We start from the raw sequence: 26,669 nt of genomic DNA, 5'->3' as shown, positions 1-26,669 counted from the left end.
AGAATTAAGTAATTCTCTATGAACAATATACAAACTTTTTTGTTTGTTTTGGTTTTTTTTTGGGGGGGCCACACTTGTTCCTAAATCTACACTACTATTTAGTTTTGAAGAAATTTTGTGAATTAAATTTAATTGCAGATATTATAACATTACCATATTATAAGTGACTGTATGTGGTAATTTATCATTAGTTTATATAAATTTTCTAGATTTTAGAAGAAATATTATTATTTTTGTTATATATAAAATCTTTAAGCACCATAATTACAAGCATAACTATAGTTGGGTTTCAGTCATAAACAGAACACCCCTCTTCACCACTGCAACATTCCCACCACCAATCTTCTCCTCCCTCTCTCACTCCCTCCCAATCCTTGCCGGTATTTGAGAGAGGCATTGTTGTAATCACAAGCTTAAATTTTATTACCAGATAGTAATGCTTCTCTCTTCACTGGCAAACACAATGTCTTCATGAGCAAAAATGAGGATTTCAAGTTAGCTCAATATAAAAACAAAATGCTACATAGTTATGAATATTATCAATTAGCAATCTCATTTTTTAAATATAATTTTTATTTTGATCATAGTGGCTTACATATGTTAACAATAATATTTTAGGTACATATTAACATAATATCAGGGGGATTCCCATCACCGAATTATCTTCCCTACACCTCCGTTCCCATCCTACCTCTCATATCCTCCTCCCTCATCCCTGGGGCTGCTAGAATACATGGTCCCCTCTGAGCCTAGCTTACTAGGTAGTGGTCCGACACCTCTTTTGGTCTTGGTACCTCCCTTGTTACCTCCTCTAACTGGGAGGCAGTACTAGATAGTTCCAGTTATGTGGTTTTGTTTGAAGAAGAGAAAAGTGATAAACTGGGGTAAAAATCAAATACGTCAAAAAGGGCAGAGTCCTTCTAGAGGCTGTCATCATCGGTTTGAGAGACAAAGGGAAAAAAGAAGGTGAAACACCTCAACAGTACAAAAAGAAGTGTCAAATAAAATATCCAGTGAGTACTCCAACAATAAAGTTAAGCACCACATAAAAGCCATGGCATAGCACCAAAAGAAAAAGAAAAGAAGAAAATAAATAAATAAATATAAATGGAGACAACAACTTGAGTAACCATACCAAAATGAAGAAATTGACAAAACCTAGATAGATATATAAAAATTTTGTTTTGTGCTTTTTTTCTCTTTTCCCTCCTGCACAGGCACAGTAAATATTGGGGTATTCGAAAAGGAATTCCCTTGGCCTAAGAGATACAGGGTTTCTCCACCCTTGGAGTATATTGTCATGGGATTAATATAGACTCTGTTCAGGTTCATTTACTCTCCCGGTGGTGCTTTCGTGGTGTTTGGAAGACTTCTGCTTCGTCTTGGGTAATAAAATCAGATCTCTGTATCTAGAGATCTCGGTATCTGCACAGGTCAAGGGGTGGAACATATGATGAAGCTTTTCTTTGTGGTTCTAGAAGTTCTGTTCCCTCAGTGTCATTTTAATTCGTCTTCTGTGTTTGGTGGTCTTGGTCTTTGCACTGATCTTAGGATGGAACCTATGATAGCGTCTTTTGTTGTGTTTCCAGAAGACACATTCTGTTGCAATTGTCTCAGACGAACCTTTTAAACTGGAGATCATGGTTGTTGTGCAGGTCGTAATCTCAAACCCTAGACTAGGGCTTTTTTATTGGTCACAGGATACATACAGTCCGGTCATGGTTCTATCAGCCAGTCATCTGTAAATCTCACTCTTGGCTTTTGGACTGACCAAAGGGTGACAAGTCTTCTGATTTTGCCGTATCATCAGCAGGAGGGATAGGATAACCTGCTCTTAGGTCAAGTTGTTCCCATTTTCCTCGTTGTCAGGATATCATATTAGAGCTGGCACTTGTTGGTGTCCGAGCAGTATTGAGGATGTCCCAGATGGGAATTGTTTCCTGTAGCTGTTGTGAAGAACTGTGTCATTTCTATGTCTGGGATCCAAGGTTCAAGGCTGGACATATGGTGGCTAATCATCTGGGGTCTAAGTTGGGTCCAAGTGACATATTTTTAAGGTGGGAGATGTCCCTGTATTTTAAACAACTATGAGTTCTTATCCCTAGTAGATAAGAGCTCGTTTTTATATGTAAGATTTCCCCTTTTTTAAGTGTGTCTTTGCAGGGGGAAATGGTGCTACATTATATTGCCGGTGCATTTGGGGGTGGAAAAAGAAAAAAACGGTAACAGGTCACACATCCAAAAAAGATAAAAGTAGAAATAAAAATATATGTGCTCACAATATATATGTATATATATATATATATATATATATATATATATATATATATATATAAAAGGAACAAAGATTTAAAAAAATGAAATAACAAAGTAATTAAAGGAACAAAATGGTGCAAGAGACTATCTTACACTTGGGGAATAGCAGGTAAAGAGGTAGTGTAATACAGGTCTTATACTTATGATGGAACTATAGGTTTCCCCATTGTCTTTTGAGATTTTTTTGTGGTGTGTGGGTTTTCGGGCGCCTTTTCATCCTATACCCTGACCTTCTTGAGATTGGCAAAAGCTTTGCTGCAGGGAGGTCTTGGGAAGAGTTTTTGCTTTGGGGATACATTTAGAGCTAAGTCCGGTTTCAAGTAACAATCCATGTTAGGAAGAGTTGGTAAGAAGGGCCACACGGCATGAGTCAGCAGGAGAGTTGGTTGCCTTTTCTTGCCAGGGACAAGGTGTGGATTTAACTTGGTGTCCCTTTGCTTGGGTGCTGGGTACTGGTTTTTGGGGGTAGGAGGTCAGTCTTGATGCCTAATAGAATAAGAACTGAGAGTGAAGAGTTTTAATAAAGTGGGAAATCTGGATGGGATTGAGGGGTGAAGAGATAGTTGGATTTCCAAAGGGGGGAAAAGGAAAAGTATATGTAAGGGGCAGGAAAGAAGAGAAGAGAAAATACATTAAAAAGAAAAAGAGAAGGGAAAAAGAAGAAATAGAAAAGAAAAAGAATAAAATAGTGAGAGGAAAGGAGAAAAGGGCAAGGGAATGCTAGTTGCTTGAATATGTTGGATGAGTAGGGCCTGTAGAATAAGTCTGTAGGTCACAGTTGCTGCTTTGGTATTTGGGCTGGTCCCGTGCTTCAAGTCCTAAAAGAAGGTATAACCTAGAGATAAAGTGTAAGTTAAAGAGTTTTCTCGGGACATTCTTGTAGTGCAAGCTGGGTATGGTATCTTGTGTGACTGGGCCCCAAGATGTCATTTTAGTTTGTCCACCCTTTGTATCCAAGAACGCCTGTGGACAGTAAAGCTGAGAGGTTATTTTAAATATAGTAAGATTAAGGCATTAAAACGTATTGTTATGAGATGTTTCCATTGGAATCAGTGATTTCCCATGGTATTTTTACCTGTAATCCTGTATAAGATCCCTAAGGGATTATTATGGACCTTTGTAGTAGAAGGCTGATTACTACCTGTTGTCTCTGTGCTGCTGCTTCTGCTGTTTCTGGTTTCTTTGTGGTATAATGTGTAGTCAAGAGTTTGTGTTGTTCTTCTTTCATGTGTTTTGGGCACTGCTTCCCCGGTGTATGTTGACTGTTACAGTGTTTGGAGTTTCTACCCTGTTAAACCCTGTTATTTGATTGTTGAGTATTAGTTGTATATAGGGTGTAGGTTCTAGGTGCTTCAGAATAGTGCTATCATTCTGTGTTTATTTTTTGTCTTCTGACTTACTTTGTTTAACATAATATGTTCTAGGTCCATCCATGTTGCTGCAAAGTCCATGATTGGATCATTTCTGACTGCTATGTAGTATTCCATTGTGTTTAGATACCACATCTTAATGATCCACCCATATGTTTTTGGACATCTAGGTTGGTTCCAGGACTTGGCTATTATACTGAGTGCTGCAATAAATAGTGGGGTGCACACATGCTTTTGGATGAATATCCTTCCGACTTGGGGGTAGATACCTAGGAGAGCAAATGCTGAGTCAAATGGCAGCTCAATTCTGAGTTCCTTGAGCACTCTCCAGACTGTTCTCAATAAGGGTTGGACTAGGGGGCATTCCCACCAGAAGTGGATGAGAGTGCCTTTCATACCACATCCCCACCAACAGAGGCTGTGCCCATTATTTTTGATGTGAGCCATTCTCACTGGTGTACGGTGGTACCTGATTGTTGTTTTGATTTGGATTTCTCTGATGATGAGTGAAGGTGAGCATGTTTTCATGTATTTGTTGGTCATCTTTTGGTCTTCCTCCGAGAAGTGTCTATTCATTTCATCTTCCCATTTTTTATGGCTTTATTTGGTTTTGGGGGCTCAGCTTTCTGAGTATTTTGTATATTCCGGATATCAACCCTTTATTTGATATGTTGGGTGAAAAGATTATTTCCAAGTCAGTTAACTGTCTTCTTGTGTTATGTAGGGTTTCTTTTGCCATGCAGAAACTTTTTAGTTTGATGTAGTCCCATTTGTTTATGTTTGATGCTAAAGTTCTTGCCATTGGTGCTCCATCCTCGAAGACCTTTTTGATATATAAGACTTCAAGTGTTCTACCTATTTTATTTTCTATAAATTTTATATACTCGGGTCTAATTTCGAGGTCTTTGATCCATTTTGAGTTGATTTTTGTATAAGAAGTGAGGTATGGGTCAATTTTAAAATTCTTACATGTGGTCTTCCAGTTGTAACAACACCATTTGTTGAAAAGACTTTCTTTGTTCCAATTCAAGTTCTTGGATTTTTTGTCAAATATTAGTTGTCTGTATATCTGGGAGTTTATGTCTGGAAATTCTGTTCTAACCCACTGGTCTGAGGCTCTGTCTTTGTACCAGTACCATGCTGTTTTGATCACTGTGGTTTATAGTATAGCTTCAGGTTAGGAAGTGAGATGCCACCCAACTTCTTGTTTTTTAGTATGTGTTTGGCTATCCTGGGTCTTTTGTGGTTCAGATGAGTTTTATGATTAATTGTTCTAATTATTTAAAGAATGATGTCTGAATTTGGATTGGGATTGCATTGAATCTATATAGTAGTTTTGGTAGAATAGTCATTTTGATTATGTTTAATCTACCTACCCATGAGCATGAGATGTTCTTCCATTTCCTTAGATCCTCTTCAATTTCTTTCTGGAGTGTTTTGAAGTTTCCCTGGTATAGGTCCTTACTTCCCTTGTAAGGTTGATTCCTAGGTACTTTATGTTTTTTGATACTATTTTAAATGGAGTTGTATTTTTGATCTCTCTCCTCAATTTCATTGTTTGTGTAGAGAAACGCTACTGTCTTTTGTGTATTGACTTTGTAGCCAGCCACTTTGCTGTATTGGTTAATTGTTTCTGTGGACTCTTTAGGGTTTTCGATGTATATCATCATATCATCTGTAAAAAGAGATAGTTTGAGTTCCTATTTCCCAATTTGGATTCCTTTGTTTCTGGTCTCTTGTTGAATTGCTATTGCTATGGCTTCTAAGTTTATATTGAATAAGAGTGGAGAGAGTGGACAGCCTTGCCTAGTTCCTGAGTTTAGTGTAAATGCTTCTAGTTTTTTTGCCATTAAGGATAATGTTGGCTGTGGGCTTTTCATAGATAGCTATATCTATCTTGAGGAAGGTTCCCTCTAACCCTATTTTGCTGAGTGTTTTCAACATGAAAGGGTGTTGGATTTTGTCAAACACCTTCTCTGCATCGACTGATATGATCATGTGGTTTTTGACTTTCTTGTTGTTGATGTGATGATGATGTTGATTGATTTGCCCTATGTTGAACCAACCTTATATTCCTGGGATGAAACCCACTTGGTCATGATGTATGATCTTTTTGACAAAGTGCTGGATTCGGTTTGCTAAACTTTTGCATCTATGTTCATTAGTGTGATTGGTCTGTAGTTTTCTTTCTTGATTGTGTCTTTGCCATATTTGGGAATGAGTGTAATATTAGCCGCATAAATGGAGTTGGGGGAGATTCCTGTTTCTTCAATGGTTTGAAAAAGCCTGTGGAAAAGTGGTAGCAAGTTTCCTCGGAATGTTCGAGAGAATTTGCCTGTAAATCCATCTGGACCTGGACTTTTGTTCTTAGGGAGTTTCTTAATTACATCTTCAATTTCCTCTGAAGTGATTGGTCTGTTTAGGCTTTCTAGGTCTTCCTTATCCAGTCTTGGAAGATGGTATTTTTCTAGGAATTTGTCGATTTCTACTGGGTTCTCTAGCCTGAGTATAGTTGTTCATAATATGATCTCATGATATGTTGTATTTCTTGGGTTTTTGTTGTAATCTCTACCCTTTTATTTGTGATTCCACTGATTTGGGTGTTTTCCCTCTTTTTTGATGAGTTTTGTCAGTGGTTTGTCTATCTTGTTTATTTTTTCAAAAACCAACTCCTGGTCTCATTGATTTTTGTTTTGTTTTCTTAGTTTCTATGTTGTTTATTTCTGCTCTAGTTTTTATTATTTCTTGCCTTCTGGTTGTGGTCGGATTTTTTTTCTGCTGTTGTTCCAATTCCTTGAGGTGATCCTGTTGGTTTTGCCATTTTCTTGTTTCTTGACATAGGCCTGTATTGCTATGAGTTTCCCCCTAATTACTGCTTTTGCTGTGTCCCACAGATTTTGACAGGTTGTCTCTTCATTATCATTTGTCTCAAGGAATCTTTTTATTTCTTCCTTGATTTGCTCTTTGATCCAGCTGTTGTTGAGCATCATATTGTTTAATCTCCAGGTATTAGTTTTTCTCCATTGCTTCTTCTTGTAGTCAATTTTGACCTCTGTTGCATAGTGATCTGATATGGTGCTTCTAATGATTCTTACATTTGTGATGTTATATAGGTTTGATTTGTATGCTAGGACATGGTCTATTCTGGAGAAGTTTCCATGTGGGCTTGAGAAGAATGTGTATTCTGTTTGCTGAGGATGAAGGGTCCTATAAAAGTCTATTAGCCCTAGATCTTCTAATTTTTCTTTTAGGGCTCTTATTTCTTTGCTGTTTTTCTGTTTTGTGGATCTGTTCAGTGGTGATAGTGGAGTATTGAGATCTCCTACAATTATCACATTTCCCTTCATGTGTTTCTCCAGGTTTGCAAGCAGATGCCTCACATATTTTTCTGGCTCTACATTAGGTGCATAAATATTGACCAGGGTTAGTACCTCTTGATCTAGTGTCCCTTTTTGTTCCTGATCAGTTTTTTGAGGTTGAATGGAATTTGGTCTGATTTAAGAATGGCTGTCCCTGCTCTTTTTTTGTTTTCTATTAGCCTGAATAATTAATTTTATCCTTTTATTCTGAGCCTGTGCTTGTCCTGTAGTTGTAGGTGTGTTTCTTGCAGGCAACAGAAGTCTGGTTTATGTTTCCTAATCTAGTTCTCTACTATGTGTCTCTTAAAATGGGAGAGTTTAGTTCATTAACATTTAGGGAGATTATTGACAGAGAGGACTGTTATGCAGTTGTGTTGTGTAGGGTGGTTGTTGTTACAATTGGGGGTTTGGATTGTGTAATACATCTCTGAATAGGTCATTTAGAAGTGGTTTTGTTTGCGCAAATAATGCAAGCTCATTTTTGTTTGAGAATGTTTTTATTCTGCCCTCCCATATGATATTGGACCCTAGGTTGGAAGTTTCTTTCATTCAGGCATTTAAATATGTTATTCCACTGTCTTCTTGCTTGAATTATTTTAAATGGGAGATCTGATTTGATTTTTATGTCCCTTCCTTTGTATTTGAGGGTTTTTTTTTTTTCCCCGTATTGCTTTAAGGAGATCATCTTTCTCTTTGTTTTTTTTTTTTTTTTTTTTTTTTGCCATTTGGATTACTATATGTCTTGGTGTTGGTTTGTTAGGGTCTGTTTTATTAGGGACTCTCTTCATTTCCTGGATTTGCACTGAATCTTTTTTCCAGAGGGTGGGAAAGTTTTCTGTTAATGTTTTCCTGACTACCTGTTCTTCCCCGTTTCCTATTTCCTCCACTTCTGGTATACCCACAATTCTTAGGTTATTTATTTTGTCCTTGTTCATTAGATACTGGACTTTTCCTTCCAGTGCTTTGTCTTTTATTTCCTTGCTGGTTTCTTGGTTGTTTTTTGTTTGCAGTTTTCCTTCGAGTTCTTCAATGTGCTTCTCTAACTGTGTGATCCTGCTCAAATGGCTTGTTATGTCATCTTTTAACTTCTTTATTTCCCTTTGTATGGAATCTCTCATATTCTTTGACAGTTCTTCTTTAATTTGGCTGATTTGTTCCTCCATGGATTTCATATATTCTGTGGCTAGTATTTCCTTCATTTTCTTAATCAAGGCTTCCATTTCGTTTGTCATGGCTGCTTAAGTCTCCTTCCAATGGATCTGTGCGTTTTGGTGGACTTGGAAACTTGCAAGATGTTAGGGTTCTCCTTAATTTACCCATATTTCTTTGCATTTATTGGTATGGCTTAGAGTTCAGTGACTTCCGAGTTAAGCCTGCTTTTGCCCCCTGTGGCGTGGGGATGGGTCCGCTCCCTGAGCATGGTTCTAGAGGGGTCTTTTGGGTGGGCTCACTGAGATTTGGCTCCTCCTATGTTCTCTAGTAGGATCTGGTGTTTTTTTTCTTTTGTTGGCAGCTAGTGCAGTTTCACTCCTGGCCACAATGTTAGAGGGCGCTGTTGAGCCTAGCTTCCTGTCCTCCCTCCTTTCCCTGTGAGTCAGCAGAGCTTTACCACCTCCGAGCCTCAGCTGTGGAAATTGTCGCAGCCAAATCCACCTGGGGTTCTCTCTTCCCCCCTGGGGGCTCCCGGGTCCACTTTGGGGCTCAGGGGGCAGGCTGTTTTAGGATACCCCAACATCCGGGGAGTAAACCAAAGGTCACCCGGTCTATAAGCTCTAGCCCTTCCCAGCGGCACAGAGTAGGTCAGGCTCAGGGTACTCTGGATGCCCACGTGGGGAGGTGGCTGGGTGGCACACTCGTCCTGCCTGCAGTTGGGTCAGGGATCCCTGAATTCAGGTGCAGGGCTGCTGCAGAACTCAGGCGGTCTGGCGCCCACGTGGGGAGGTGGCCGGGTGGCAGGCGCACTTGCCTTGCCTGCAGTCGGGTAGGGGGTCCCTGAATTCAGGTGTGGGGCTGCTGCCAAATGCGGGGGTCCAGAGGTGGCCGAGTGGCGGGCACACTCACCCTGCCTGCAGCCAAGTTGGGGGTACCTGGGTTCAGGCGCAGGACTTGGGCAGAGCCCGAGGGTCCAGCGCTCACATGGAGAGGTGGCTGAGTGGCAGGCACACTCACCCTGCCTGCAGCCAGGTCGAGCAATCTCATTTTTTAAACTTTATCATCTTCAATCTTTCAGAATACCAACCACAAAAATTTTCTATAGAGACTTTGCTTTCATGGAACACTTTCTGAAATAATAATTTTGTCAGTCTAACCTAGTTTGAACATTTTATCTAAAATGCATTGAGCAAATAGTATTTCCTTTTCATTTGATTAGAGAAACCTTGCTAATAAATCACTTAAAATACCTATTCAAAGGGGAGAACATACACTCTTATTTTATATATAGACATTTCCACTGACTTTCTTTGTTTTGAATGTCGCAGATGTTCACCAAGTATGGGATGCTGGTATTCAGATGACTCTGTGTCTGCCTATCAGCTGTCTTGTTCCATTCATATCCAAGGGTAAATTTTATTTTACATTAGGTACATTACCTGTGTCAGCTCATCTAGCTGACATAAAAATTGCCAAGTGAATAGAACAAAATATTCTCACTAAAATATAAATTGTGAGATAATGTATGACTTAGTTAATTAGTTGGTAATAAACAAAAACAATCAAAATTTGATTAATACTATTGATAAAATAGAAAATAAATGGGGGATGGAAAATATTAATATATAAAGGGAAGATATAGAATAAAATAAAACTGTTATATTATGTTGTTGGAGTATTCAACCTTTCCCTAAACAAATATGGTGCTTCAGGCTTTATCCTCAACCACTATGGCTCCCCTTTTTACTTATCAAAAACCCACTGGTCTGGAAAACCTCTGAAGAGGCATTTCTCCCTAACCTATTCTCTACCCATGGTGGTGGTTCTATTTCCCAATGAATAATGCAGTCCTAATGGGCTTCTCTCCTTTCCTCCACATAATGGAAAGGTCCCCCAAACTTGTGCTTCATCTCTCTTCAGCCTTGTTTCAATTATTTTCTGTGGTGGCCCTGATCTAGACCTGCTTCCCATTTTCCCTCAGGATGTGGCATGAGGATTTATCCAAATATTTGATCCAAAACCTTTACTTTGATTTCTGGGCCAAAGAGTTTACACAGTCATTAAAGACATTTGCCTTGATTTTTCTCACCTCAATTCAGTCCCAGGCGCTACATATAGTCTTCTGAGTACTACTAGGAGTATCATCTGAGCACAGAGTCAGAAGTATACCCTGAGGACCATAAGGTATGGCACAACTCCCTCACTTCTTCAAATAAAAAAATAAATAGAAAAACATAAAATTATTTTGATTCTAAAATTTATAATGGAATATAGGCAGGGGGTGGGGAAGAGAGAAATGGGGGCATTGGTGGTGGGAATGTTGCACTGGTGAAGAGCAGTGTTCTCTTATATGACTGAAACCCAATTACAAGCATATTTGTAATCTTTGTGCTTAAATAAAGATATTATTAAATGAAAAAAAATTAATAATGGTATGGCATAAAATAAAAACTATTGGACAATATGCAAAGTAACATAATTTCAAACTAATTCAACAAAATATCAATATAGTGAATTTACCAGTAAGTTAAAGAAACAAAACTGATAGACTATAGCATAAACTTGTACACTTAGGAAGATTACAACAACTAAGGTACTGTTCTGAAAATAACTATTTTGTAATTTAGAGCAACTTAGAACTTGGAACTAAGAAGGGTAATAATGTCAGAGACAATTATGTCTGGATATAGCATCTGTTAGAATAAAACAATGTATGGTGAATATTTATAAATTAAACTCCACATAAAGAACTTGTACTTATGTGAAGAATGTATTAAACCACTGTTAAGCTGATATTTTAGTGTCTACAAGTTTGGGTAAGGTGAGAAAGATATATTACTGGTTACAGAGAAATTCCAGAAGTCATTTAAAATTAGAATTAGTCATTTAATTTAGAATTAGAGTCTTAAATTCTAATAGTTCACTTATAATTTAAAAAATTGTAGGATCTATTTTAATAAATATTACATAATTAAACAATAATTTATTTGGGGATAGACACCCATTGGAAGTCTAACTAATATATATAAACACTATTTGAAATATATCCAGACTTACACATAAATTTGGAACTCTATAAGAACATAATTTCTAGTAATTTAATATATAATTATTTGGATAATATTTCAATAGAGCTATATAGAAAGGAGAAATAATAAGGGCATAAATTCTTGATAACAATAAACCATACTCTGAGTAAGTGCAAATAATAGATAATACTGAAGAAATTATCTTTTCCATATTTCTGTATATTGTTCTAACAGAGATTGACTCAAAACACTAACATCTACAACTTATCAAAATCATTTTTAATTTTTGAGTGTCATTTTGCTTCCATTATTTCTCATCAATAGCTACTTTCCCTCCAAAATCATATAGTAATATCAATTGACAGTCAAAGAATAAACTTTAAAAGTTTCTTTTATAAACATGTATTTTATTATTAGTTTTCTATGATAATAGATTATGTGACATTTTTTCTTATTTTAAGGGTTTCCCAATGTAGTTCAGGATCCCTCTACTACCAGAGGTCATCTGGGAACTTGTGATTGTTTAACACGTACTTAACTCCTGATTATCTTGAATAACGTTTTTTGTATATACTGAGCCACCTTGAAAAATATCCATCTGCATTTTTATTCATGTTTTTAATATTTAGAGTATGCAATGTCAGTAGTACACTGAAAATTAAGATTAATTTTCTCCTTTTCCTTTCAGTCCATAAAGAAACAAGCAAAAGGACTTTGCAATAGAAAACAGGGGGATAAGACCCATTCTTTGCCCAGAATTGTTCTATGAATACCACTGTAAGAAATCAAGTTACTCTTTGTTCCTAAATGGTTTATCATCCTACAATTAAAATAAAAGACTGTATTTTCAAATTACATTGCCTGAGCAACTAGGTAGCTCTGGGTTTAAACCTTTCACATAAAGACTTGATGTACCAATAGAAGGTACCTTTGTTAAAGAAATGTAGCTTTACAAGGGAAGTCTGGGTTAAAATGTCCAGAAAAATCATTGCTGGATTGAGAGGGGGAAAGAGAGGCTATGAGTGTGAGTGACTGTGTGTGATATTTTTTCAGGCATGCAGTTAAAACATCTCTGCAATGACTTGTGCAGAAAGGCATTCTAATGCCTATTACCAAGGAATGCTCTGACACCTCAAAGATTGGTTGTTTGGGGGAATGTCAGGAGATAAAACTATTTCAATGAACCTTGGTGTGTTTTGGATTGAGCACTGATGGTTTCTTTTAAAATGTTTTCTTGAACAGAAGCAAGGATGCTCAATGGTCATTATAGCTGAAAAACGATTTTATACGCACAACCAGGTTTCCAGGCTGACATTTTTTTTTTCAGAAATAAAGGAAGGTAATATTGCAATAGATTTTGGTGGAGGTGCAGAGTAAAAGGGGTGATGAGTCACGAACAGTTAGTACTATTTTATTTGTGATAATGCTCTGGATGTATCGGCTACCTTTCTACACACAAAGGACAATAAATATAAACTGATATATATATATATATACATAGTAATAACTTCACAGATATAAAGTCATGTACAGAGCTCATAAGACTAACTTCATATATATAACCATTATGTGAACAGAAATATATTCTCTGTCAATCTTTTGGTACCAGCATGCATTTAAAATCTACTCTGTATCAATTAATTCTTTATAGAGAATAGATTAAGGACATCACTAATCTGTAGTTAGATCAAGAGTTGAGGTTGGTGTTCAAAATAAGAGCAATTTGGAAGGCAATATTGACAAAATTGAAATTTGATTTAATAAATATAGTAGAAAATAAATCACTGAGCTTACTCAAGGATCATATTTCAATTCCCAACCTACATCCATTGACTTCATATGAATTTAATTACTGGAAGTTCACTTACAGTTAACCATAATGAATTTAAATCTCCCAAAGATACCCATTACATAAAAGTAGGCTTCTAGGAAATGCAAGAAATACCTTTATAGAGTAAAGTAACCAAGATTTAATGAAGGTAATTCAAGAATATGAAATATTCACCAGTGATATTTTTACAAAAATGTTCCTTTAGGAATAAAGATCAAGTGTTTTCTGTAGAAGATAATGATTGACTTTCATATTGGAGATGTCAGGTATGAGGACCACACGGTTATTGTGAGAAATGACATTTAACCTTTCTCTTGTGTCTGATGGAGGCCAATGCAGTGTTTTATTATCAACATTGGCAGGTGATTTATTATCACTGTTTCTACTCCAGTAAAGCCACATTAGGCTTAGCTTGGTATATCATTTGTTATCTTCAAGCCCCCTGCACACTTTCTGCATTCATAATCTCTTGGTTCTAGCACAGTGTAAACAGAGAAGAGTAAATATTTAAGAAATTACTCCAGAATCATCAGAAACTATGGAGATAAAATTGACTCACTAAATAGATGATGTCTGACGTAATCATAGCATCCAAAATCAGGTAGACAGATTGTTCTCCATCCAACACATCAGCTCTGCATAATGGTGCATTAGAGTCAATATAGCAGTGACAGAAAATAAATCACAAAAACACTTTCAGATGGAAATAAAATTTTGTGGTATGAATTCAGGTCAGAGAGCTTTCAATAGCTTCTGTTTTGTGAATATACTACCTAAAAAAATCAAATTATCAAGAATTGCTTGGTATGTGTGCTGAAAATGGGCCCCATGTCTTTCAACTAGCCTGAGTCCTTTACATTAGTGGCAAAAGCCAATTTCAGAACATCAGAAGAATTATGTTCTTTGAAACCAGTCTTTGTATGTTCCCCAAATACTAAATAATTTATAATTCAGTAAAATATGCTGAGGATCATCATTCTTCATCTAAAATGGATTAGTTCTATATGTTGTCCATTTGGGCAAATCATTTTAAATATTATCTAAGATAAAAATGTTAAAGGAAGAAAATTTACTTATGTTATCCTCATCTAAAAATTTTCTTCAGTTTCTCACATTTTTCTATTATTCCACTCATTCTCATCATGTGAGATAAAGTCATTTCTCTGATTGGTAAATACAAAAAAATGTCATCAGGCATGATTGCTCCATCCTTGGCTACTTTAAAAAGGGTTCAGGGGACCATTAGGGGTGCTAAGAATTGCAGCATATTAGCCACATTCAAAACTGCATGTGCTGCAAGCAGACCTGATAGTATTTTATTCAAGCTCTGCCAGGGTTAATCCTTGTGGTTACTCGGGACCTTGAACAGACAAGGCATGTATTCTCTTACTCAACTCAAATCCCCAAATACCAGAAGGAAGATTTAGGTAGAACACTGTAAGATATGTATTGTAATCAGTGGTAATGTTTTATTTTTTTTTTACCAATAAGATGGGGTTTAAAATTCCAGGGTGAATTTTTCATTTGGATGAAGTTGAATTAACAAAAGAGCAAGAGACCAAAAGTTGGGAGAGAAAGGAGGTACTTGCTTTGCACATATCCAAAACTGGATCGACACTGTGGCACCTCAGCTAGCCACTAGAAACCAACAGGGACCACTTATTAGAACAGAGCCAAAGATGGCTTCTGAGCAACCATGAGTACAGCTCAAATTTTCTCTCACTATCAGTCCCTAGAATGTGAAAGTCTATGCACATAAAGAACTCGGGCTACACGCACTCAAAATTACAAGGTAGGAGCCTTGGGAACCCAGAATTCCTTGGTTATAATCAGAGACATCATTATTCACTCATGAAATGAAAAAATTTCACACATGGTGGTAGCTCCATACATTAACGTCTTTGCTATCTCAGAAGGGTCTAGAAGACAGACAGTGGCAACCAGCAACACTAAACACACTCAGTCTTTAAAAAACTAGACTCTAACCATATTTTGCAGTAAAAAGAAGTGCTTTTTTTTTATCAAAGGCAGTTTATAGGAAGGAGAAAATACACACTAACACATAATATTAGGTTAGAGCCTATCACCAAGATGGAAAGTACTCAAAAAGCAAATTGTTTAAATGAAGCCAGGGCTATAATAGAGTGGGGAGGGTGCTTGCCTTGCATATTGTTGACCGAGGTTTGATTCCCAGCATCTCATATGGTCCCCCAAGCTTGCCAGGAGTAATTTCTGAGCACAGAGCCAGGAATAACTCCTGAGCTCTCCAATAGAAAAACACACACACACACACACACACACACACACACACACACACACACACACACAAACATAAAGCAAATGTTTGAAACAATGTCAAATGGATAAAGTATAATAAACTTAATATTATTAATAATATTAATTAACTCCAAAATAATTTCAGCAATAAAAATAGATGAAAAATTTATCAGGGGCTGGAGAGATGACATTGACAAAAAAAAAAAAAAAGAAAGAAAGAAAGAAAGAAAGAAATACAAATGGCTAAAAGGCACATAAAAAAATGCTCCACCATCATCAGGTAGGATAATCCTTACCTGTTCCTCCTCCTCAGGGAGGAGGGCAGCGAGAAAATGATGAGCAGAGCCCTCATGACACGTTATTAGCGCCTCCTGGCGGTCTAGGCCTGCAACACCCCGATTGCTCCTAAAAAAAATTAAAAGAAAAATGCTCCACATCACTAATCACCAGGGAGATGCAAATCAAAACAACTATGAGGTACCATCTCACACCACAGAGATTGGCACACATCACAAAGAATGAGAACAAGCAGTGCTGGTGGGGATGTGAAGAGAAAGGAACTCTTATCCACTGATGGTGGGAATGCATCTAAGTTCAACCTTTATAAAAAGTGATATGGAGATTCCTCCAAAAACTGGAAATTGAGCTCCCATATGATCCAGCTATACCACTCCTTGGGATATACTGTAGGTACCCAAAATACAATACAAAATGTATATTCATTGCAGCGCTATTTACAACAGACAGATTCTGGAAGCAACCTAGATGCCCCTCAATAGATGAATGGCTCCTGGTACATATATACAATGGAATATTATGCAGCCATCAGAAGAGATGAAGTCATGAATTTTTCCTATACATAGATGTACATGGAATCTATGATGCTGAGTAAAATAAGTCAGAGGAAGTGATATAGATGCAGAATAGTCTCACTCATCTATGTGTTTTAAGAAAAATAAAAGACATTTTTCCAATAATTCTCAGAGACAAAAGAGAGGAGGGCTGAAAGGTCCAGCAAAAGAGGGAAGTAGAAAGCCTGTCTAGAACAAGGGCCAGGGTAGGGAGGGGAGGAGGGAAACTTGGGATATTGGTGATGGAAATAAAGTAATAAAAAATAAGCACCAAGAAATTGGAAAATTTTCCCTTTTGAGGTACTAATCAAACTTACCTATTAATTTTTTTCTGTCTTTATTTTTTAATTATTTTCTTTTTTTCTCTTTTTTCTCTCCTACACCATTTTTCGCATTTATTTATTTTGTCTTAATTAAATTATTTCTTAAGTGCTCTGACCCATTCCTCATGCCTCCAACTACAATAGATCTCTGAAGTTTGTCTATAAGTAAGTGGGCATGAGTTTGGATGTGGTGGACTCCACTATGTTTTCCTAATCAAACTGTAAATAAGACATACATATATTTTATATAGCCTCTCTTACATATTATACCTTCCCCCCCATTCAGAATTTTATCTATTCTCTCACACCCTCAATCCTGATTCTTTATATCTCCCTATTTAACCTTTTGCATCCTCAGTTCTTTTTTTTTGGGGGGGGTTTTGGGCCACACCCAGCGGTGCTCAGGAATTACTCTTGGCTGTCTGCTCAGAAATAACTCCTGGCAGGCACGGGGGACCATATGGGACACCAGGATTCGAACCAACCACCTTAGGTCCTGGATCGGCTGCTTGCGAGGCAAACGCCGCTTTTCTATCTCTCCGGGCCCGCATCCTCAGTTCTTAACTCATTAGGAACCAAGACCAACCCCATGGCCCAACAAGCCACAATCAGCTCCCAAAGCAAATTGACACCCTCTCAATTCCACATCTCTCACCCCAGCAAAAAGCTGCAATCACCACTCCTGCTGATTCATTCTATGCAGCCCTTTTTCTCACATATACCTCCAACATGGACTGGAGCATGCTACCAGATTCAGCTCTAGAAGAACCCCCAGTTCGAGAACACTACCTGAACCTGTACTGCTGCAAACCATTTTTCAAAATCAATAAGACCAGGGTGTGGGAAAAAACATGCCCTGAAACTCACCCTCACCCCAAGACTGTCTTAAAAAACTTAATGAGGATATCTATATTTTCTAAGTATATTTGATTCCTAAAGGGTTATCTCTCTTAGTGATTCTATTCCCAAATGAAAAGGTAGCCTCTTTCATCTCTTTTATTTTTAATTTTTATTTATTTTTCTTTGCTTGTTCTGGTTCTGCTTAGTATGAAATTCTAGAAGAAAAGTCTTGCTTGGAATAAAATAGCTCAGGCCAAAACCAGGACCCAGAGACCATAGAGCCTGCCATTTTTACCCCATAATGCACCAATAATATAATATGGCATCATTCCTTTTTGCATAGGCACACTAAAATGAGGAAAGATTGTATATAGAAACAAGATCTTATCTACTAGGAAGAATAAGAACTCATCAATTTTATAATATAGGCGCACTTCACACCCTGAATACTTGTCATGGGGACTCGACTTAAACCAAATGATATCGGACATTGACCGTCCAATCCTAAATCCTGAACTCCGGATCCAAACCTTAGAACTGACACAGTTCCCTGCACCAGCATTGGATTCAAACTGACTCCACGGGAGTCCCTAATATCACTCTAGCTCCAACTTGCGCCAGGCTAGGTGTATAAAACATCCTGAGGACAAGGAAACAGGGACAACTTGATCTAAGGGCAGGTTCCCAAACCTCATCACCTAATGGTGAGATGAAATCAGAAGACACTTCATCCTTTGACCTGTAAAAAAACAAAATCACTAATTACCAAAGACTGACTGCCACAACCATGACAGATCAGAACTTTGGAACCATAAGAAAAGACTCTATCCTAGACCTTGTCCTAGGACTTGTGCAAAACCCAAGATCTCTAATTACAGAAGACTGACTTTGACAACCACAAATTACCAGAACATTTCCTGGCACCATAAAAAGACCTCAGGGTTTGACAATGAACATGACCATAGCCTGTATTTAATCACATGACAGTATGCTTCAAGGGTGAAGAAACCCTGTATCTCTTAGGCCAAGGGAATTTCCTCTCTAATTTCCCCAATAATTACTGTGCCTATGCAAAAACAAACAAACAAACAAAAACAAACATAAAAACAACCCTATCACACCAGAGACCCCCCTCCTATTTCTATTTTAATTTTGTTTTGTTTTTCTTTCTTTCTTCTTTTAAATTTAAATTCATAGCTTCTACAAAGGGGCTCATCCCTGCCTTTTTTCCTCAAGAGAAGATAGATAGAATATGAATCAGCTTATTCTGCCTCATAAATAAGAAAAAAAAGTGATGGTACCAGAGGCTAAAAGATTCAGGAACATTGAGTGGAAATATAAAATGAACAGCATAAATTCCCCACCCAGAGTCAAAGACAATAGAAACAAGTGAGCCAAATTACAACAAGCTTCACACAAAAGGGACTTCTTACACTCGTCGGTAGTCCAGGGGGCTAAGGGTGGAGACAAGGGAAGGATGCTGGGAACAGGGACAGAGGGAGGTCAACACTGGTGGTAGGAATTGCCTTAAGTCACTATGATATGTACCTTAAATATACTTGTGAAAGTCTTATAATTCACATTGGTCTCAATAAAAATTAAATAATATTCTTTGACTATTTGGCATAAATCATTTATCAGTCATTTACCAAATATATAAACTTTCAACCTATAACTTATCTTTTTCTTCTCTTAGAAGTGTTTTATACAGAATAAGAGTATTAATTTAATTAATATAGCTATTAGTTTTTTTATTTTATGGATTATGCCTTTAGTATTGTATTTATATTTACTGATCATATATATTAATTTTTTATGATATCTTTATGCACCATGGTTACGAACATGTTTGTAGTTGGGTTCAGTCATAAGAAGTACAGCTTCTTCACCAATGCAACATTCCCACCACCAGTGCCCCCATCACCCTCCTCCCCAACCCCTGCCTGTCTTTGAGACAAGCATTCTATTTCTGCCATCATCTCACTTGTCTCCGGGTATTATTAACTTACTGTCTTTTATTTTTCTTAAATCTCACAGATGAGTGAAACTATTCTGTGTCTTTCTCATTTAATTCAGCATAGTAGTTTTCATGTCCATCCATGTAAGGAAAATGTAAGAAAAATATCATCACTTTATTTCTCCTGACAGTTGTTTAGTATTCTATTGTACATATGTACAAGTTTCTTTAGTCACTCATCTATTGTTGGGAATCTGATAAAAATCAATGTCCTTCTTATACACCAATAATGATATAGAAGAATTGAAGAAAGAGGAAGAAGAAAAGGAATGGAAGAAAAATAATATGAGAAAAGAAAAGAGAAGGAGGTGGAGGAGGCTAGGGATGTGGTTCAATTTGTAGAGCAGATGACTTATAGATGTCAATGCCTAGATTAATCACAGATGATCTTGTGTTCATGCTCTAATACTCTCACAACATGTATGAATTCGTGTATAACTGTATGTATAAAAATACATATACTTATGCATGCTCATATCTAATAAAGCAACTGTAAAAAAATATTACACAGGCACTCATATGTGAGAAACAAACCATGAAAATGAACAAGAGCAATCTTTGGATTTTGAGAACTGACGTTGTTAGAAGTGAGGGAATTGAGAACACAAAGTGCCTATGAAGGAATCTATAAATAGTAAAACAGAAAAAAAAAGTATTTTAGATAATATCCACTCAGAATCTTTGCATTAGTGGTACAAAAGAGGTCCTGCCCCCCCCCCTTTTTTTTTTGGTTTTTGGGCCACACCCGGTAACGCTCAGGGGTTACTCCTGGCTATGCGCTCAGAAGTTGCTCCTGGCTTGGGGGACCATATGGGACACCGGGGGATCGAACCGTGGTCCGTCCAAGGCTAGCGCTGGCAAGGCAGGCACCTTACCTTTAGCGCCACCGCCCGGCCCCGGCCCCCCCATTTTTTAAGAGATTCTACTACATTGTCAAATGACCCGCACTAAAGAGATGGAAGCTGTGATTCAACATTACCCTACTAATTTATTAATATTAATGAAAGAAAAAATAAACTGTACTATAAAGTATTAGTCATTAAAACATTATGGTATTGTGATAAAGAAAGATCATTAGATCAATGAAATATATTTGTATATCTGGAATTAAGCCCACAGGTTTATGAATAATTATTTTTGATAAATGAGCAATAAATAAAAATAAAAAACAATCCTATTCACTATAATGACACAGAAACTCAAATATTTTTTAGTCAACTTAACTAAAGAGGTGAATATGTAAACAAAGAAAACTACAAAATACTGCTTCAAGAAATAAAAACAGAACACAAGAAATGGAGATACATACCCTGTTTGGATTGGAAGGATTATAATTAAAATGGCAATATTCCCCAAATCATTGTACATATTTAATGCAATCCCATGGATATCCCAAGGATAACCATGGTATTCTTTAAATAAGTGAGTCAAACACTCCTGAAATTTGTATGGAACAATAAAAGCCCATGAATAGCTAAAGCAATCCTTAGAAAGAAAAAAGATGAGATGCATCACCTTCCCCAACTTTAAAATGTACTACAAAGCAAAAACTATTAAATCAACCTGGTACTGGAATAAAGACAGACACTCAGATCAATGGAATAAAATTGAGTATTCAGAGAATGTTCCCCATACTTACAATCAATTAATGTTTGATAAAGGGACAAGAAATGCAAAATGGAGCAAGGAAAGCTTCTTCAACAAGTGATGTTGGGCAACTGGTCAGCCACATGTAATAAAACAAACTCAGACCTCTATCTAACACCATGCACAAGTGACAAATTCAAATGATCTTTAAACCCAGAATCATAACATATATAAAAGACCACATAGGTAAAACACTCCATGACATTGAGACTAAAGACATCTTCAGGAGGAAACACCATTGTTCAAACAAGTGGAATCAGATAAAAACAAAAGGACTATAAAACTGAGAAGCTTCTTTACCTAAAGGAAACAATGACAAAGATACGAAGACCCCATAGAATGAGACTAACTATTCACCTAATACCCATCAGAGAGGGGGTTAATATCTAAAATATATAAGGTACTGACAGAACTTCACAAGAAAAAAAAAACTAAACCCATAAAAAATGGGGGGAAGAAATGAACAGACACTTCCTTAATAAAGAAATACTGATGGTCAAAAGGCACTTGAAAAAACATTTCACAACACTAGTCATCAGGGAGATGCAAATCAAAACAATGTGGTACATCTCATGCTTCAGAGACTGGCACACGTCACAAAGAACAAAACAAAACAAAAAAAAAACAATGATGGGGATGTGGGGAGAAAGGAACTCTCATTCACTACTGTTAGGAATGCTGTCTAATCCAGCCTTTATGGAAAACAATATGGAGTTTCCTCAAAAACCTGGAAATTGAGCTTTCATTTGATCCAACAATACCACTTCTATGGATATACCCTAGGAACACAAAAGCACAATACAAATATGCCCTCTGCAGGCCTATGTTCATTGCAGTGCTATTTTCGAAATACATTTTTTTTTGGCTCTCTTAATGTAAATTGACTGTCATTCACTTTCTTGCTCTCATAACCCCCTAGGTCAGTGGTCAGCAACCTGTGGCTAGAGAGCCACGTGTGGCTCTTTACACTTTTAATTTGGCTCTTCTGTGTGCTGGGCTGCCGCTCCAGCAGTCAGGACTCTGCTCCTTGCCTCTGTCAGTGAGCGCCCTGTGTGGCTCTCAAAATAAAATTCTATAGTGGTTTTGGCGAGATTTGGCTCAGTTGAAAAAAAAAGTTGCCGACCACTGTCCTAGGTGGACTGCCCAACTCTACCCACCTCGTTGAGTTATTTTCTAACCTGTGTAACTAAAACCTTTTTGATTTGTTAGTAGTTCCTGGAGAAAAAGACTACAGAGGGCTTTAATTTCCTATTTATTTATCTTTTTAAATATATTTATTTAAGTACCATGATCAAAACATGTTTGTAGTTTAATTTTAGTTATAAAAAACTATTTAATATGGGAGGCATCACTTTCCCCAATTTTATTACAAAGCAATAGTTATCAAAAAAAGTATGGTATTGGAATAAAGACAGACACTCAGATCAGTGGAATAGGCTTGAGTACTCAGAGAATGTTCCCCAGACATACAATCACCTAATTTTTTATAAAGAAGCAAGAAATCCTAGATGGAGCAGAGAAAGCCTCTTCAACAAGTGGTGCTGGCACTACTGGCTAGCCACTTGCAAAAAAAGCAAACTGAGACCCCCAGCTAATATCATGTACAAAGGTAAAATCTGATATCAGATATCAGACCTGGTAATATAAGGTATATAGAATAGCATGTACATAAAACACTCCATGACATTGAGACTAAAGGAATCTTCAAGGAGGAAACTGCACTCTCCAAACAAGTGGAAGCAGAAATAAACAGATGGGAACATATTAAGCTGAGAAGCTTCTGCACCTCAAAGGAAAGAGTGCCCAGGATACAAGAGCCACCCACTGAGTGGGAGAAACTATTCACTCAATACCCATCAGTTAAGGGACTAATATCCAAAATATACAAGGCACTGACAGAACTTTACAAGAAAAAAAACATCTAATCCCATCAAAAATGGGAGAAGAAATGAACAGACACTTTAAAAAAAGAAGAAATACAAGTGGCCAAAAGGCACATGAAAAAATGCTCCACATCACTAATCATCAGAGAGATGAAAATCAAAACAACTATGAGGTACCATCTTACACCACAGAGATTAGCGAACATCTCAAAGAATGAGAACAAGCAGTGCTGTTGGGGATGTTGAGAGAAAGGAACTCTTTTTCACTGCTGGTGGGAATGCTGTCTAGTCCAACCTTTATGGAAAGCGATATGGAGATTCCTCCCAAACCTAGAAATTGAGCTCCCAAATGATCCAGCTATACCATTCCTAGGGATATACCCTAGAAAAACAAAAATACAATACAAAAATCCCTTCCTAAAACCTATATGAAGTGCTATTTACAATAGTCAGACTCTGGAAACAACCAAGATGCCCTTCAACAGATGAATGGCTAAAGAAACTGTCGTACATATACACAATGGAATATTATGCAGCCATCAGGAGAGATGAGTCATGAAATTTTTCTATACTTAGATGTACATGGAATCAATTTTGCTGAGTGAAATATCAGAGGGAGAGAGATAGATGCAGAATAGTCTCACTCATCTATAGGTTTTAAGAAAAATAAAAGACATTTTTGCAATAATCCTCAGAGACAAAGAGAGGAGGGCTGGGAGGCCCAGCTCACGACATGAAGCTCACCACAAAGAGTGGTGAGTGCAGTTAGAGAAATAACTACACTGAGAACTATCATAATAATGTGAATTAATGAGGGAAGTGGAAAGCCTGTCTTGAGAACAGGTGGGGGTGGGGGTGGGAGGAGGGACATTTGGGACATTGGTGGTGGGAATGTTGCACTGGTGAAGGTGGGGAGTTGTTCTTTACATGCGTGAAACCCAACTAAATCATATTTGTAGTAAGGGTGTTTAAAGAAAGATATTAATAAAAAAAGAAATCTAGATTCTAACATTTTTCTAAAAAAAAAACTAAAACTATAAATTTTTATGTAAAAAATACTCCCCTTTAGTGTAATGTTCCCACCACCATTGCCATCCATCTCCCTCTTCTCCCCCCACTTGCCTATATTTAAAACAGATATTCTATTTCTCTCACTCACTACCATTGTCATGGTAGTTTTCAATGTAATTATTTCTCTACTGAACTCATCACTTTTTTGTGGTAAGCTTCATATTGTAGGCTGGACCTTTCAGCACTCATGTCTATTGTCTCTATGTGTTATTCCAACAATGTCTTTTAGTTTTCTTAAGACCCATAGATGAGTGAGACTATTTTCTATCTCTCTCCCTCAAACTTATTTCACTCAGCATGTCCATCCATGTATAGGAAAATTTCATAACTTACTTTGTTATTAATGCTGCATAGTATTCCATTGTGTATATGTACTATAATTTATAGCCTGTTGTTGGGCATCTGGGATGTTTCCTTATCCTGGCTATTGTAAATAGTGCTACAATATAGGTGTGCTGTGTTTTTGTGTTTTTAGTGTATATCCTAGGAGTGGTATAGATGGATCATATGGGAGCTCAGTTTCCGGTTTTTTGAGGAATCTCCATATTGTTTATCATAAAGGCTGGACTAGGTGGCATCCCCACCAGCAGTGAATGAGAGTTCCTTTCTCTCCATATCCCTGCCAGCACTGTTCTTATTCTTTTTAATGTGTGCCAGTCTCTGTGGAGTAAGATGGTATCCTATTGTTGTTTTGATTTACATCTGTCTGATACTTAGAGATGTGGAGAATTCCTCAAAGAAGAAATACAAATGACCACAAGACACATAACTTCCTATTTATGTGTGATTCTTTTTTTTTTAGTATTCAAAAGATCTCTTTATTGGTGATTGTTTTTTTTTTCCTTCTTTATTTGAACATCTTGATTACATAAATTATTGTGATTAGATTTCAGTCATGTAAAGAACATTCCCCTTCATCAGAGCAACATTCCCACCACCAATGTCCCAAATCTCCCTCCATCCCACTCCACCCCCACCTGTACTCCAGACAGGCTTTCCAGTTCCCTCATTCATTCACTTGATTATGGTAGTTCTCTGTGTAGTTATTTCTATAGCTGTACTCACCACTCTTTGTGGTGAGCTTCATGGAGTGAGCTGGTGTTCCAGCCCTCCTCTCATTGTCTCTGAGGATTGTTACAAAAATGACTTTTATTTTTCTTATGTGTGATTCTTAGTGATCCTCTCACACTAGATCATAGTAAGATTTTAAATATTCATTAAAAATGGGCCAGAGATATAGCACACCTATAGGACATTTGCCTTGCACGTGGCCAACCCAGGATGAACCCTGTTTTGATTCCTGACATGCCATATGATCCCCTGAGCCTGCCAGGAGAGATTTCCGAGCACAGAGCCAGAATAAATCTAAACACACGTTGTTGACAAGAAGTCAAATAAAGAGAAGTATTAGAATGGGGAACCATCAACAAGAAAACTTATTTTTAGAAAGATTAATTTTTACTATCAGTTGGAGCAAAATGAGACAAGTTTTTGCCATTTGTGTATAAATATCTTGACTGTAGGGAATGTCCAAAGAAATCGCAAAATGCCAAGAATGTGGAATAGTTTCACATCCATAAATCCAGATTAGTTAAGTATTTTTGATAACCCATTCAGAAGATCTATAGGGTGACATACTATATTAATCACTTAGTTTCACACTGCCATGTACTTTGACATCATGTTGTTATCAAACAGACACTTGCTTCGACAGAAACCATCCATCATTGTCACACCCGGTTTTGATCAATACATGTGTCCTTTATTGCTTAGATGTTTAATCCACATTATTCCTAATGCCCCTGAGTGATCATTTAGAATGCTGCTCAAAATCTAGAAAGATTGTTAATTTGAAACATTGAAGCAACACCATAATGTAGAAAATAAGTCGAGGAAACAATCCTTGTCTACCATGACAAAATCCAACATGACCCCAGAGGCCATCAAATGAATCAGATAAAGATCTGAGCTCAAAATAAGTTGCTCTTAACCTTGAATGTGTGAACAATTTCATCTATCCATAATTGTCAATATGGCACCCTTCAGGATACACTGGTTTCTCTGGGCACACAGCCAACTGGCCTTCTGTTCAGTTACATGGATGCCAGCTGGATGCGTGACAGCTGCACTGTGGTAACTAACCGCCCTCATCTCCATACATCATCTCTCTGATGACTTTGTTGTTTTGAGATGTTTCCTCGGGGAACAGGTCATGGCAGAGATGCCATGACAGTGATGAGTGAAGCAGAGTGGTACCAGTAGTGTCCCATCAAAATATTCCTAAGAGAATCTTAGATCTCGCCTCATGATTTTTTGTCCATGCCATGAAAGAACCACTTTTTGATTATCCCTTTAAACAAATATAACAGAAAAATTTTATGGAAAACAATCCTGCCTGGCACCTTAGAGAATGATATGAATAGAGATTTTTGTGCTGGATAAAGTAACAATATTTTTGGAGTCAATTCCTAAAATTTCTCTAAAATATGCCAACCTTGTGAGTCATAGTCAACTAGTGTACTAGTCCAACTTATCATTCATCCAGGCAAAGATACCTCAAAATAAGACACTCAAATATCTAGATAAGTACATTTAAAAGGGAATCATCATCTTTTAAAATATAGATAATCTTGACTTAGCCTCCAAAGACAATAGAAATTAATATAAGATCATTTCAGGGAAGATGGCTTATATGTATTATGC

At 37.2% G+C, this 26,669-nt stretch overlaps 1 non-coding gene across 1 annotated transcript; it reads left to right on the top strand.

Moving 5' to 3' along the window:
* The first annotated feature begins 15,607 nt into the window (after positions 1–15,607).
* Positions 15,608–15,748, top strand: LOC126004960 (U8 small nucleolar RNA). The gene has a single exon (XR_007494161.1). It is a non-coding gene; the product is annotated as a U8 small nucleolar RNA (small nucleolar RNA).
* The last annotated feature ends 10,921 nt before the right edge of the window (positions 15,749–26,669 follow it).

This window comes from Suncus etruscus, chromosome 3 (genome assembly GCF_024139225.1).
Source record: "Suncus etruscus isolate mSunEtr1 chromosome 3, mSunEtr1.pri.cur, whole genome shotgun sequence".
NCBI classification, from domain to species: domain Eukaryota; kingdom Metazoa; phylum Chordata; class Mammalia; order Eulipotyphla; family Soricidae; genus Suncus; species Suncus etruscus.
This window is presented reverse-complemented; position numbering and strand designations above follow the sequence as displayed.